Here is a 15,616-nt window from a genome sequence, read left to right as displayed (position 1 = left end):
GAACAGAAGTGAAACACAACTACTGTGTAACCACAACGAATACCGCAGATACAGTACGCACTGGGACAGGCGACCAAGTAGCAGCTCGGCAAAGTTGCAATGCCGAGACTCCCCGGGCAGCCGCCCAGGACGAACCCACCTTCCTAGTAGAGTGGGCCTTCACCGATTTTGGTAACAGCAATCCTGCCGTGGAATGAGCCTGCTGAATCGTATTATAGATCCAGCGTGCAATAGCCTGCTTGGAAGCAGGACACCCAATCTTGTTGGGAGCATACAGGACAAAAAGAGCCTCTGTTTTCCTAATCGGAGCAGTTCTGGCGACATAAATTTTCAAAGCTCTGACCACATCCAGAGACTTTGATTCAACCAAAGAGTCAGTAGCCACTGGCACCACAATCGTTTGGTTCATGTGGAAAGATGAAACCACTTTCGGCAGAAAATGTTGACGAGTTTTCAACTCTGCTCTATCTTCATGAAAGATCAAATAAGGGCTCTTTTGAGACAAGGCCGCTAACTCAGACACCCGCCTTGTGGATGCCAAGGCCAACAGGATGACCACTTTCGAAGTGAGGAATTTCAATTCCACCTTCCCTAAGGGTTCAAACCAACGTGATTGAAGGAACTGCAACACCACATTAAGGTCCCATGGTGCCACAAATGGAGGTTGGATGTGTAACACACCCTTCACGAAAGTCTGAACTTCCGGAAGGGAGGCCAATTGTTTTTGAAAGAAAACCGATAAGGCTGAAATCTGAACCTTAATCGAGCCCAATTTTAGGCCCGCATCCACACCTGCTTGCAGAAAATGGAAAAAACGCCCCTGCTGAAATTCCTCCGTAGGAGCCTTCTTGGATTCACACCAAGAAACATATTTTCTCCAAATACGGTGGTAATGTTTCAACGTAACTCCTTTTCTGGCCTGAATAAGAGTGGGAATAACCTCGCTGGGAATACCCTTGCGAGCTAGGATCAGGCGTTCAACCGCCATGCCGTCAAACGTAGCCGCTGTAAGTCATGATACACGCACGGCCCTTGCTGCAACAGGTCCTCGCGGAGAGGAAGAGGCCAAGGATCTTCTACGAGTAATGCCCGAAGATCCGGGTACCAAATCCTCCTTGGCCAGTCTGGGACCACGAGGACTGCTCGAACTTTTGTTCTTCACAAGATCTTTAGAACTTTTGGAATGAGAGGAAGTGGAGGGAATACATACACCGACTGAAACACCCACGGTGTCACCAGTGCATCCACTGCTGTTGCTTGAGGGTCCCTGGACCAATACCTCTGAAGCTTCTAGTTGAGACGAGACGCCATCATGTCTATATGGGGAACCCCCCAAAGACTTGTCACTTCTGTGAAGACCTTTTGATGGAGGCCCCACTCTCCTGGATGGAGATAGTGTCTGCTGAGGAAGTCTGCTTCCCAGCTGTCCACTCCTGGAATGAATATCGCAGATAGAGCGCTTGTATGCTTTTCCTCCCAGCGGAGAATCTTTGTGGCTTCTGCCATCGCCGCTCTGCGTTTTGTTCTGCCCTGGCGGTTTATGTATGCTACTGCTGTGACATTGTCCGATTTGATCAGTACGGGCAGAGTGCGAAGAAGACGTTCCGCTTGTAGAAGGCCGTTGTCAATGGCTCTTAATTCCAGAACGTTGATGTGGAGTCAAGTTTCCTGACTTGACCATTTTCCTTGGAAGTTTTCCCCTTATGTGACTGCCCCCCAACCTCGGAGACTTGCATCCGTGGTCACTAGGATCCAGTCCTGGGTCCCGAACCTGCGCCCCTCTAGGAGATGAGAGCTGTGCAGCCACCACAGGAGTGAGATTCTGGTCTTGGAAGACAGGATTATCCTCCGGTGCATGTGGAAGTGGGATCCGGACCACTTGTCCAACAGGTCCCACTGAAAAACTCTGGCATGGAACCTGTCAAATCGAATGGCCTCGTAGGCCGCAACCATCTTCCCCAGCAACCGAATGCATTGATGGATGGAGACTGTTGCTGGTTTAAGTATGAGTTTGACCAGACCCTGAATCTCCAGAGCCTTTTCCACTGGAAGAAAAACTCTGCAGGTCTGTGTCCAGTATCATTCCCAAAAACGCCAACCAAGTTGTCGGAAATTAACTGTGCTTCAACCATGTTGTTGAAGCACTGTCAGGGATAGTGCAATGTTCTGTACCAACTGATCCCTTAATCTCGCTTTTATCAGGAGATCGTCCAAGTACGGGATAATTGTGACTCCTTGCTTGCGGAGGAGAAACATAATTTCCGCCATCACCTTGGTGAAAATCCTCGGAGCCGTGGACAGACCAAACGGCAACGGCTGGAATTGGTAATGACAATCCTGAATTGCAAACCTCAGGTAAGCCTGATGTGGAGGATAAATGGGAACATGCAAGTAGGCATCCTTTATGTCCAACGACACCATAAAATCCCCTTCCTCCAGACTGGAGATCACCACTCGGAGAGACTCCATCTTGAATTTCTTCAGGTAGAAATTGAGAGATTTTAGGTTTAGGATCGGTCTGACCGAACCATCCGGCTTCAGGACCACGAATAGGCTTGAATAAAAGCCTTATCCCTGTTGTGACAGGGGAACCGGGATCACAACCTGGTTTTGATACAACTTTTGTATCGTGCCGCAGACCACCTCCCTGTCTAGAAGAGAAGCTGGTAAGGCCAATTTGAAAAAAACAAAACGGCGAGGGGGAAGTCTTGAAACTCTAGTTTGAACCCTTGGGACACTATTTGTAAAACCCACGGGTCCAGGCCTGAGCGAAACCAGAACTGACTGAAGAGCTTTAGACGTGCCCCCACCGGTGCGGGTTCCCTTATGGGAGTCCCAGCATCATGTGGTGGATTTGGCAGAAGCCAGGGAGGACTTCTGCTCCTGGGAACTCGATGAGGCGGGTGCTCGTTTACCTCTTCCCCTACCTCTAGTAGCAAGGAAGGAGGAACCTCGGCCTCTCCTGTATTTATTGGGCCGAAAGGACTGCATTTAATAGTGGTGTGTTTTCTTTTGTTGCGCAGGAACATTAGGTAAAAAGGACGACTTACCCGCGGTAGCCGTAGAGTCTAAATCAGTGAGGCCGTCACCAAACACACCACCCTTATACGGAAGAGATTCTGCTTCTCTCCCCTAGGTCCCACGAAGCAGGGAGCCTGTTGCCAGCAGTCCTCCCTGAACATAAAAACCTAACATAAGTCTTTTCAGAGAAACTCAGTAGAGCTCCCCTGGAGTGCATCCAGTCTCACTGGGCACAATTCTAAACCGAGTCTGGAGAGGGATACAGAGGGAGGAGCCAGGTCACGCCCCTTAAAAGTCTTAAAGTGCCCATGTCTCCTGCGGATCCCGTCTACACCCCATGGTTCTTTTGGTGACCCCAGCATCCTCTAGGACAGGCATTCCCAACCACGGTCCTCGAGGCACACCAACAGTGCAGGTTTTAGTGATATCCAGGCTTCAGCACAAGTGACTTAATTAGTAGCTCAGTTATTTTGATTTAACCATCTGTGCTGCAGCCTGGATATCACTAAAACCTGCACTGTTGGTGTGCCTTGAGGACCGTGGTTGGGAATGCCTACTCTAGGACATACGAGAAAGGTTTCTTCGTAGCCGGTGCAACTGAGGGGAGAAAAGGAGACTTACCCGCGGTAGCCGTGGTAATCCACGCATCCAGCGCCTCCCCAAAGAGAGCCTGACCTTTGTATGGTAGGCTCTCCACACACTTCCTGGATTCCGCGTCCGCAGACCAGTTGCGCAGCCAGAGACCCCTGCGAGCCGAGACGGACATGGAGGAGATCCACGCAGCCATGGAACCCAGGTCTTTCATGGAATCCACCAGGAACCCTGCAGAATCCTGAATATTACGTAAAAATAAATCAACGTCACCTTTGTCCAGCGTAGATGACTCCTCCTGTAGAGTGATTGACCACCTGGCAATAGCTTTAGCAATCCAAGCACAGGCCATAGTAGGCCGCAATATGGCCCCTGAAGCCGTGTAAATGGATTTCCGTGTAGCATCCACCTTTGCGATCTGCCGGGTCCTTTAACGTGGTAGATCCCGGGACCGGTAATACCACCTGTTTGGACAGCCTGGAGACAGAGGAGTCGACCATCGGTGGGGACTCCCATCTCTTTCTATCTTCCTCTGGGAAGGGAAAAGCCACCAAGACCCTCTTGGGAATCTGGAATTTCTTTTCTGGAGTTTTCCATGCCTTTTCAAAGATAGCATTCAATTCCTTGGATGCCGGGAAGGTGAGGGGGGGCTTCTTATTATCTGTGAAGAAGGCCTCCTCCACCTGTTCCGGAACTGTGTCTGAAATGTGTACAACAAGCTTGGCAAGTGATGCCGTCCCCCTCAACACATCCCCGTCACCGTCTGCAGCGTCAGAGTCGGTGTCCGTGTCATCCTGCATAATTGCCAGCGCACGTTAGTGAGAATGAACCGCAGGGGACCCCGAGGAGGCAGAATCAGACCACACCACCATAGAGGACTGGAGGACCTGAATGGCATGCTCAGTCCTAGCAACCCTATCAGAAATCTGGGAAATAGTCCTCCTCAGAGAGGCTAACCATTTTGGCTCTCTAGCTGGGATCTGTGCTAAAACAGTGCAATCCTGATTACATGGCATGGGATCTTCCTGGGAAGACAAATCCTCTGCAGCATATGAAACAGTGTCCCTGGACATGTTGTCACACACCCTCAAACACCCCACATACACACAGGGTACTGGAAGACAGAGTTTCCCCCCAAGAATGGCAGAGAGACACAGAGATTGGAGCCAACCCACAAACAGCGCTATTACAGGTATAAGGAGACCCCAAACCAGCGCTGACTGTGTCCCTTAATAGGAGAGACAGCCTATAATACAGCCTCCCCTCCCTTCTACAACCCCCTGGTACCGTGCAGATAGCTGGAGTCATTCAGGAGAGACCTGGCATCCACTGGCAGGAAAATGGCGCTGAACGCTGCTGGGTCCGCTCTGAGGAGAAGCTCCGCCCCCTCAATGGCGCTGTCTTCCCGCTGAATGAAGATTATACTGGCCGGAGGGATTTATGCTGGCCTGGATCCACAGACCCCCGACAGGCTGCTTGTGGTCAGATTAGGGTCCGAAGCTGGCCCAGGGCTTCACCGCAGTACCGCTGAGCCTTCCAGGAGCGCAGTTACCCTCTAGCCGCCCTCTTCACACTGACCCCCCGCTTGCAAGGGGGGACAGTGACTCACTCGTCATCTTCAGTTCCCTGAGGGTGTGGCAGCTGGCTACCAGGGCGAGCGCTCCCCTGCAGCGGGACGTGATCAGACCCCGCTGGAGCTCAACGTCCAGTCAGCAGGGGCAGTGGCTCAGGACCACGCAGGGCGGACACTACTCCTCCCCTCTCAGTCCCTCGCCTGCAAGGAGGCCGTCACCAGCAGCCTCCCTGTAAAAAAATAAACTCTGAAATAAAGAAAATACACTTTTCCTAAGAGAACCCAGGAGAGCTCCCTCCCCTAGCTGTGACCGGCTCCTCCGGGCACATTTTCTAAACGGAGTCTGGTAGGTGGGGCATAGAGGGGGGAGCCAGCCCACACTCTCAAACTCTTAAAGTGCCAATGGCTCCTGGTGGACCCGTCTATACCCCATGGTACTAATATGGACCCAAGCATCCTCTAGGACACAAGAGAAAAAAAACAAAAACACAGACTATAATGACATTTGCATACAGTCAGATTAGACTGAGGTGAAACAGTATAATATCAGTGTGTAAGACACACAGCTCCTCTACAGATCATATAGTGACAGTCACTTTGGTATATTGGGGAGACCCTAAATCCCACCTACCTGATCCTCCTGTGGGGTCCTGTGATTCTCCTCTGTACAATCCTGGGAATACAGAGGACGGGGACATCTCTCTGGGGTATCTCTGTTACTGGGTCCATCTGTAGGAGACACACAGTGACTGAGTACAGTGTATATATGTGATTATCAGGTGATGTGTGTATATAGGGGCCCCAATACCTGCTCTCCCCTGTACAATACATGACAGTCTCCTCTTACCCAGTGATGTGAGGGGCCGGTGATTCTCCAGCATCACGTCCTTGTACAGACCCCTGTGTTCCTCTATATACTCCCCCTCCTGCATGGAGACATAGACAGTGACATCCTGACACCTTATAGGAACCTGACACACACAGTGATACAGTCATCACCCAGACATATCCCCTGGTGTTACTGTATAATGTCCCATTCCCGGCAGTCACCTCTCCAGTCATCACCCAGACACATCCCCTGGTGTTACTGTATAATGCCCCATTCCCAGCAGTCACCTCTCCAGTCATCACCCAGACACATCCCCCGGTGTTACTGTATAATGTCCCATTCCCAGCAGTCACCTCTCCAGTCATCACCCGGACACATCTCCTGGTGTTACTGTATAAGGCCCCATTCCCAGCAGTCACCTCTCCAGTCATCACCCAGTCACATCCCCTGGTGTTACTGTATAATGTACCATTCCCAGCAGTCACCTCTCCAGTCATCACCCAGACACGTCCCCCGGTGTTACTGTATAATGCCCTATTCCCAGCAGTCACCTCTCCAGTCATCACACAGACATGTCCCCCGGAGTTACTGTATAATGTCCCATTCCCAGCAGTCACCTCTCCAGTCATCACCCAGACACATCCCCTGGTGTTACTGTATAATGTCCCATTCCCAGCAGTCAACTCTCCAGTCATCACCCAGACACATCCCCTGGTGTTACTGTATAATGTCCCATTCCCAGCAGTCACCTCTCCAGTCATCACCCAGACACATCCCCTGGTGTTACTGTATAATGCCCCATTCCCAGCAGTCACCTCTCCAGTCATCACCCAGACACATCCCCCGGTGTTACGGTATAATGTCCCATTCCCAGCAGTCACCTCTCCAGTCATCACCCAGACACATCCCCTGGTGTTACTCTATAATGCCCCATTCCCAGCAGTCACCTCTCCAGTCATCACCCAGACACGTCCTCTGGTGTTACTCTATAATGCCCCATTCCCAGCAGTCACCTCTCCAGTCATCACCCAGACACATCCCCTGGTGTCACTCTATAATGCCCCATTCCCAGCAGTCACCTCTCCAGTCATCACCCAGACACGTCCTCTGGTGTTACTGTATAATGTACCATTCCCAGCAGTCACCTCTCCAGTCATCACCCAGACACATCCCCTGGTGTTACTGTATAATGCCCCATTCCCAGCAGTCACCTCTCCAGTTATCACCCAGACACATCCCCAAGTGTTTCTGTATAATGCACCATTCCCAGCTGTCACCTCTCCAGTCATCACCCAGACACATCCCCTGGTGTTACTGTATAATGCCCCATTCCCAGCAGTCACCTCTCCAGTCATCACCCAGACACATCCCCTGGTGTTACTGTACAATGCCCCATTCCCAGCAGTCACCTCTCCAGTCATCACCCAGACACGTTCCCTGGTGTTACTGTATAATGTCCCATTCCCAGCAGTCACCTCTCCAGTCATCTCCCAGACACATCCCCTGGTGTTACTGTATAATGTCCCATTCCCAGCTGTCACCTCTCCAGTCATCACCCAGACACATCCCCCGGTGTTACTGTATAATGTCCCATTCCCAGCAGCCACCTCTCCAGTCATCACCCAGACACATCCCCTGGTGTTACTGTATAATGTCCCATTCACAGCAGTCATCTCTCCAGTCATCACCCAGACACGTCCCCTGGTGTTACTATATAATGCCCCATTCCCAGCAGTCACCACTCCAGTCATCACCCAGACACGTCCCCTGGTGTTACTGTATAATGTTCCATTCCCAGCAGTCACCTCTCTAGTCATCACCCAGACACATCCCCTGGTATTACTATATAATGCCCCATTCCCAGCAGTCACCTCTCCAGTCATCACCCAGACACGTCCCCTGGTGTTACTATATAATGCCCCATTCCCAGCAGTCACCACTCCAGTCATCACCCAGACACGTCCCCTGGTGTTACTGTATAATGTTCCATTCTCAGCAGTCACCTCTCCAGTCATCACCCAGACACGTTCCCTGGTGTTACTGTATAATGTCCCATTCCCAGCAGTCACCTCTCCAGTCATCACTCAGACACATCCCCCGGTGTTACTGTATAATGCCCTATTCCCAGCAGTCACCTCTCCAGTCATCACCCAGACACATCCCCTGGTGTTACTGTATAATGTCCCATTCCCAGCAGTCACCTCTCCGGTCATCACCCAGACACATCCCCCGGTGTTACTGTATAATGTCCCATTCCCAGCAGTCACCTCTCCAGTCATCACCCAGACACATCCCCTGGTGTTACTGTATAATGCCCCATTCCCAGCAGTCACCTCTCCAGTCATCACCCAGACACATCCCCTGTATAATGCCCCATTCCCAGCAGTCACCTCTCCAGTCATCACCCAGACACATCCCCTGGTGTTACTGTATAATGTCCCATTCCCAGCAATCACCTCTCCAGTCATCACCCAGACACATCCCCCGGTGTTACTGTATAATGTCCCATTCCCAGCAGTCACCTCTCCAGTCATCACCCAGACACGTCCCCTGGTGTTACTGTATAATGCCCCATTCCCAGCAGTCACCTCTCCAGTCTTCACCCAGACACGTCTACTGGTGTACTGTATAATGTCCCATTCCCAGCAGTCACCTCTCCAGTCATCACCCAGACACATCCCCCGGTGTTACTGTATAATGTCCCATTCCCATCAGTCACCTCTCCAGTCATCACCCAGACACGTCCCCTGGTGTTACTGTACAATGCCCCATTCCCAGCAGTCACCTCTCTAGTCATCACCCAGACACGTCCCCTGGTGTTACTGTACAATGCCCCATTCCCAGCAGTCACCTCTCCAGTCATCACCCAGACACATCCCCCGGTGTTACTGTATAATGTCCCATTCCCATCAGTCACCTCTCCAGTCATCACCCAGACACATCCCCTGGTGTTACTGTATAATGCCCCATTCCCAGCAGTCACCTCTCCAGTCATCACCCAGACACATCCCCCGGTGTTACTGTATAATGTCCCATTCCCAGCAGTCACCTCTCCAGTCATCACCCAGACACGTCCCCTGGTGTTACTGTATAATGCCCCATTCCCAGCAGTCACCTCTCCAGTCATCACCCAGACACGTCTACTGGTGTACTGTATAATGTCCCATTCCCAGCAGTCACCTCTCCAGTCATCACCCAGACACATCCCCTGGTGTTACTGTACAATGCCCCATTCCCAGCAGTCACCTCTCCAGTCATCACCCAGACACGTTCCCTGGTGTTACTGTATAATGTCCCATTCCCAGCAGTCACCTCTCCAGTCATCTCCCAGACACATCCCCTGGTGTTACTGTATAATGTCCCATTCCCAGCAGTCACCTCTCCAGTCATCACCCAGACACATCCCCCGGTGTTACTATATAATGCCCCATTCCCAGCAGTCACCACTCCAGTCATCACCCAGACACGTCCCCTGGTGTTACTGTATAATGTTCCATTCTCAGCAGTCACCTCTCCAGTCATCACCCAGACACGTTCCCTGGTGTTACTGTATAATGTCCCATTCCCAGCAGTCACCTCTCCAGTCATCACTCAGACACATCCCCCGGTGTTACTGTATAATGCCCTATTCTAAGCAGTCACCTCTCCAGTCATCACCCAGACACATCCCCTGGTGTTACTGTATAATGTCCCATTCCCAGCAGTCACCTCTCCGGTCATCACCCAGACACATCCCCCGGTGTTACTGTATAATGTCCCATTCCCAGCAGTCACCTCTCCAGTCATCACCCAGACACATCCCCTGGTGTTACTGTATAATGCCCCATTCCCAGCAGTCACCTCTCCAGTCATCACCCAGACACATCCCCTGTATAATGCCCCATTCCCAGCAGTCACCTCTCCAGTCATCACCCAGACACATCCCCTGGTGTTACTGTATAATGTCCCATTCCCAGCAATCACCTCTCCAGTCATCACCCAGACACATCCCCCGGTGTTACTGTATAATGTCCCATTCCCAGCAGTCACCTCTCCAGTCATCACCCAGACACGTCCCCTGGTGTTACTGTATAATGCCCCTTTCCCAGCAGTCATCTCTCCAGCCATCACCCAGACACATCCCCTGGTGTTACTGTATAATGTCCCATTCCCAGCAGTCACCTCTCCAGTCATCACCCAGACACGTCCCCTGGTGTTACTGTATAATGCCCCATTCCCAGCAGTCACCTCTCCAGTCATCACCCAGACACATCCCCTGGTGTTACTATATAATGTCCCATTCCCAGCAGTCACCTCTCCAGTCATCACCCAGACACGTCCCCTGGTGTTACTGTATAATGTCCCATTCCCAGCAATCACCTCTCCAGTCATCACCCAGACACATCCCCCGGTGTTACTGTATAATGTCCCATTCCCATCAGTCACCTCTCCAGTCATCACCCAGACATGTCCTCTGGTGTTACTGTACAATGCCCCATTCCCAGCAGTCACCTCTCCAGTCATCACCCAGACACATCCCCCGGTGTTACTGTATAATGCCCCATTCCCAGCAGTCACCTCTCCAGTCATCACCCAGACACGTCCCCTGTTGTTACTGTATAATGTCCCATTCCCAGCAATCACCTCTCCAGTCATCACCCAGACACATCCCCCGGTGTTACTGTATAATGTCCCATTCCCATCAGTCACCTCTCCAGTCATCACCCAGACACGTCCCCTGGTGTTACTGTATAATGCCCCATTCCCAGCAGTCACCTCTCCAGTCATCACCCAGACACGTCTACTGGTGTACTGTATAATGTCCCATTCCCAGCAGTCACCTCTCCAGTCATCACCCAGACACATCCCCTGGTGTTACTGTATAATGTCCCATTCCCAGCAGTCACCTCTCCAGTCATCACCCAGGCACATCCCCTGGTGTTACTGTATAATGTCCCATTCCCAGCAGTCACCTCTCCAGTCATCACCCAGACACGTCCTCTGGTGTTACTGTATAATGTCCCAATCCCAGCAGTCATCTCTCCAGTCATCACCCAGACATATCCCCTGGTGTTACTGTATAATGCCCCATTCCCAGCAGTCACCTCTCCAGTCATCACCCGGACACGCCCCCTGGTGTTACTGTATAATGCCCCATTCCCAGCAGTCACCTCTCCAGTCATCACCCAGACACATCCCCTGTATAATGCCCCATTCCCAGCAGTCACCTCTCCAGTCATCACCCAGACACATCCCCTGGTGTTACTGTATAATGTCCCATTCCCAGCAATCACCTCTCCAGTCATCACCCAGACACATCCCCCGGTGTTACTGTATAATGCCCCTTTCCCAGCAGTCATCTCTCCAGCCATCACCCAGACACATCCCCTGGTGTTACTGTATAATGTCCCATTCCCAGCAGTCACCTCTCCAGTCATCACCCAGACACGTCCCCTGGTGTTACTGTATAATGCCCCATTCCCAGCAGTCACCTCTCCAGTCATCAACCAGACACGTCTACTGGTGTACTGTATAATGTCCCATTCCCAGCAGTCACCTCTCCAGTCATCACCCAGACACATCCCCTGGTGTTACTATATAATGTCCCATTCCCAGCAGTCACCTCTCCAGTCATCACCCAGACACGTCCCCTGGTGTTACTGTATAATGTCCCATTCCCAGCAATCACCTCTCCAGTCATCACCCAGACACATCCCCCGGTGTTACTGTATAATGTCCCATTCCCATCAGTCACCTCTCCAGTCATCACCCAGACATGTCCCCTGGTGTTACTGTACAATGCCCCATTCCCAGCAGTCACCTCTCCAGTCATCACCCAGACACATCCCCCGGTGTTACTGTATAATGCCCCATTCCCAGCAGTCACCTCTCCAGTCATCACCCAGACACGTCCCCTGGTGTTACTGTATAATGCCCCATTCCCAGCAGTCACCTCTCCAGTCATCACCCAGACACGTCTACTGGTGTACTGTATAATGTCCCATTCCCAGCAGTCACCTCTCCAGTCATCACCCAGACACATCCCCTGGTGTTACTGTATAATGTCCCATTCCCAGCAGTCACCTCTCCAGTCATCACCCAGGCACATCCCCTGGTGTTACTGTATAATGCCCCATTCCCAGCAGTCACCTCTCCAGTCATCACCCAGACACATCCCCTGGTGTTACTATATAATGTCCCATTCCCAGCAGTCACCTCTCCAGTCATCACCCAGACACGTCCCCTGGTGTTACTGTATAATGTCCCATTCCCAGCAATCACCTCTCCAGTCATCACCCAGACACATCCCCCGGTGTTACTGTATAATGTCCCATTCCCATCAGTCACCTCTCCAGTCATCACCCAGACATGTCCTCTGGTGTTACTGTACAATGCCCCATTCCCAGCAGTCACCTCTCCAGTCATCACCCAGACACATCCCCCGGTGTTACTGTATAATGCCCCATTCCCAGCAGTCACCTCTCCAGTCATCACCCAGACACGTCCCCTGTTGTTACTGTATAATGTCCCATTCCCAGCAATCACCTCTCCAGTCATCACCCAGACACATCCCCCGGTGTTACTGTATAATGTCCCATTCCCATCAGTCACCTCTCCAGTCATCACCCAGACACGTCCCCTGGTGTTACTGTATAATGCCCCATTCCCAGCAGTCACCTCTCCAGTCATCACCCAGACACGTCTACTGGTGTACTGTATAATGTCCCATTCCCAGCAGTCACCTCTCCAGTCATCACCCAGACACATCCCCTGGTGTTACTGTATAATGTCCCATTCCCAGCAGTCACCTCTCCAGTCATCACCCAGGCACATCCCCTGGTGTTACTGTATAATGTCCCATTCCCAGCAGTCACCTCTCCAGTCATCACCCAGACACGTCCTCTGGTGTTACTGTATAATGTCCCAATCCCAGCAGTCATCTCTCCAGTCATCACCCAGACATATCCCCTGGTGTTACTGTATAATGCCCCATTCCCAGCAGTCACCTCTCCAGTCATCACCCGGACACGCCCCCTGGTGTTACTGTATAATGCCCCATTCCCAGCAGTCACCTCTCCAGTCATCACCCAGACACATCCCCTGTATAATGCCCCATTCCCAGCAGTCACCTCTCCAGTCATCACCCAGACACATCCCCTGGTGTTACTGTATAATGTCCCATTCCCAGCAATCACCTCTCCAGTCATCACCCAGACACATCCCCCGGTGTTACTGTATAATGTCCCATTCCCAGCAGTCACCTCTCCAGTCATCACCCAGACACGTCCCCTGGTGTTACTGTATAATGCCCCTTTCCCAGCAGTCATCTCTCCAGCCATCACCCAGACACATCCCCTGGTGTTACTGTATAATGTCCCATTCCCAGCAGTCACCTCTCCAGTCATCACCCAGACACGTCCCCTGGTGTTACTGTATAATGCCCCATTCCCAGCAGTCACCTCTCCAGTCATCAACCAGACACGTCTACTGGTGTACTGTATAATGTCCCATTCCCAGCAGTCACCTCTCCAGTCATCACCCAGACACATCCCCTGGTGTTACTATATAATGTCCCATTCCCAGCAGTCACCTCTCCAGTCATCACCCAGACACGTCCCCTGGTGTTACTGTATAATGTCCCATTCCCAGCAATCACCTCTCCAGTCATCACCCAGACACATCCCCCGGTGTTACTGTATAATGTCCCATTCCCATCAGTCACCTCTCCAGTCATCACCCAGACATGTCCCCTGGTGTTACTGTACAATGCCCCATTCCCAGCAGTCACCTCTCCAGTCATCACCCAGACACATCCCCCGGTGTTACTGTATAATGCCCCATTCCCAGCAGTCACCTCTCCAGTCATCACCCAGACACGTCCCCTGTTGTTACTGTATAATGTCCCATTCCCAGCAATCACCTCTCCAGTCATCACCCAGACACATCCCCCGGTGTTACTGTATAATGTCCCATTCCCATCAGTCACCTCTCCAGTCATCACCCAGACACGTCCCCTGGTGTTACTGTATAATGCCCCATTCCCAGCAGTCACCTCTCCAGTCATCACCCAGACACGTCTACTGGTGTACTGTATAATGTCCCATTCCCAGCAGTCACCTCTCCAGTCATCACCCAGACACATCCCCTGGTGTTACTGTATAATGTCCCATTCCCAGCAGTCACCTCTCCAGTCATCACCCAGGCACATCCCCTGGTGTTACTGTATAATGTCCCATTCCCAGCAGTCACCTCTCCAGTCATCACCCAGACACGTCCTCTGGTGTTACTGTATAATGTCCCAATCCCAGCAGTCATCTCTCCAGTCATCACCCAGACATATCCCCTGGTGTTACTGTATAATGCCCCATTCCCAGCAGTCACCTCTCCAGTCATCACCCGGACACGCCCCCTGGTGTTACTGTATAATGTCCCATTTCCAGCAGTCACCTCTCCAGTCATCACCCAGACACATCCCCTGGTGTTACTGTATAATGTCCCATTCCCAGCAGTCACCTCTCCAGTCATCACCCAGACACGTTCCCTGGTGTTACTGTATAATGTCCCATTCCCAGCAGTCACCTCTCCGGTCATCTCCCAGACACATCCCCTGGTGTTACTGTATAATGTCCCATTCCCAGCTGTCACCTCTCCAGTCATCACCCAGACACATCCCCTGGTGTTACTGTATAATGTCCCATTCCCAGCAGTCACCTCTCCAGTCAGCAGCTGAATGATCTTGTTGGTGAGTTCCAGGATCTTCTGGTCATTGTCTCCCTCATGTATCAGTGAGTGAGGTGGAGGCACCGGGATGGGGCTCTGGGTCCTCCTATGTCCTCCTGACACGTGGGGATAGCTGGGCGTCTTCTTCACTACTGTGTATTCCTGTGAAATGCGGGAGACACCAAATATCATTGCATACACTCCTAGATCTCCTTACCTCCCCAGTCATGTCCCTGTATTATTACTATAGATAAAAGTGATGTCACTGTGACACTCCCAGATCTCCTCACCTCCCCAGTCATGTCCCTGTATTATTACTATAGATAAAAGTGATGTCACTGTGACACTCCCAGATCTCCTCACCTCCCCAGCCATGTCCCTGTATTATTACTATAGATATAAGTGATGTCACTGTGACGCTCCCAGATCCCCTCACCTCAAGAAGGAGGGCAGCAGGAGACAGGCTGTCGGAAGGTGAGGGGGCAGCAGGGGCAGACGGGATGGCAGGTGTAGGGTCAGTGGGAAACAGACTGGTGATAGCAGGAAAGGGTGGTTGTAGAAGACAGGTGGCAGCAGGTGAGGTGGTAGGATGGGGGGATCCGGTAGGTGAGGAGGGGTTGCATTAGAGACGGGGTAATGACAGGCAGGGGGCTGCATGTGTGGGGGGGGGGTAGGAGACAATGGTCAGCAGGTGAGGGGGTCAACAGTAGACAGGTGGGGAGCGGCTGGAGACTGGGAAGGGACAGGTAGGGGGCAGCAGAAAGTGGTGGCAGTAGGCCACAGGTAAGGGGGGTTGCAGGGTGAGATGGGATACAGCAGCCATCACCTGGAGGATGAGAGCGGCAGGAAATGGAGGAGGGTGACGGCAGGAGAGACAGGTGGGGAAGGGAAGCGGCAGCCAT

Source organism: Pseudophryne corroboree (assembly GCF_028390025.1).
Source record: "Pseudophryne corroboree isolate aPseCor3 chromosome 3 unlocalized genomic scaffold, aPseCor3.hap2 SUPER_3_unloc_56, whole genome shotgun sequence".
NCBI classification, from domain to species: Eukaryota; Metazoa; Chordata; class Amphibia; order Anura; family Myobatrachidae; genus Pseudophryne; species Pseudophryne corroboree.
This window is presented reverse-complemented; position numbering follows the sequence as displayed.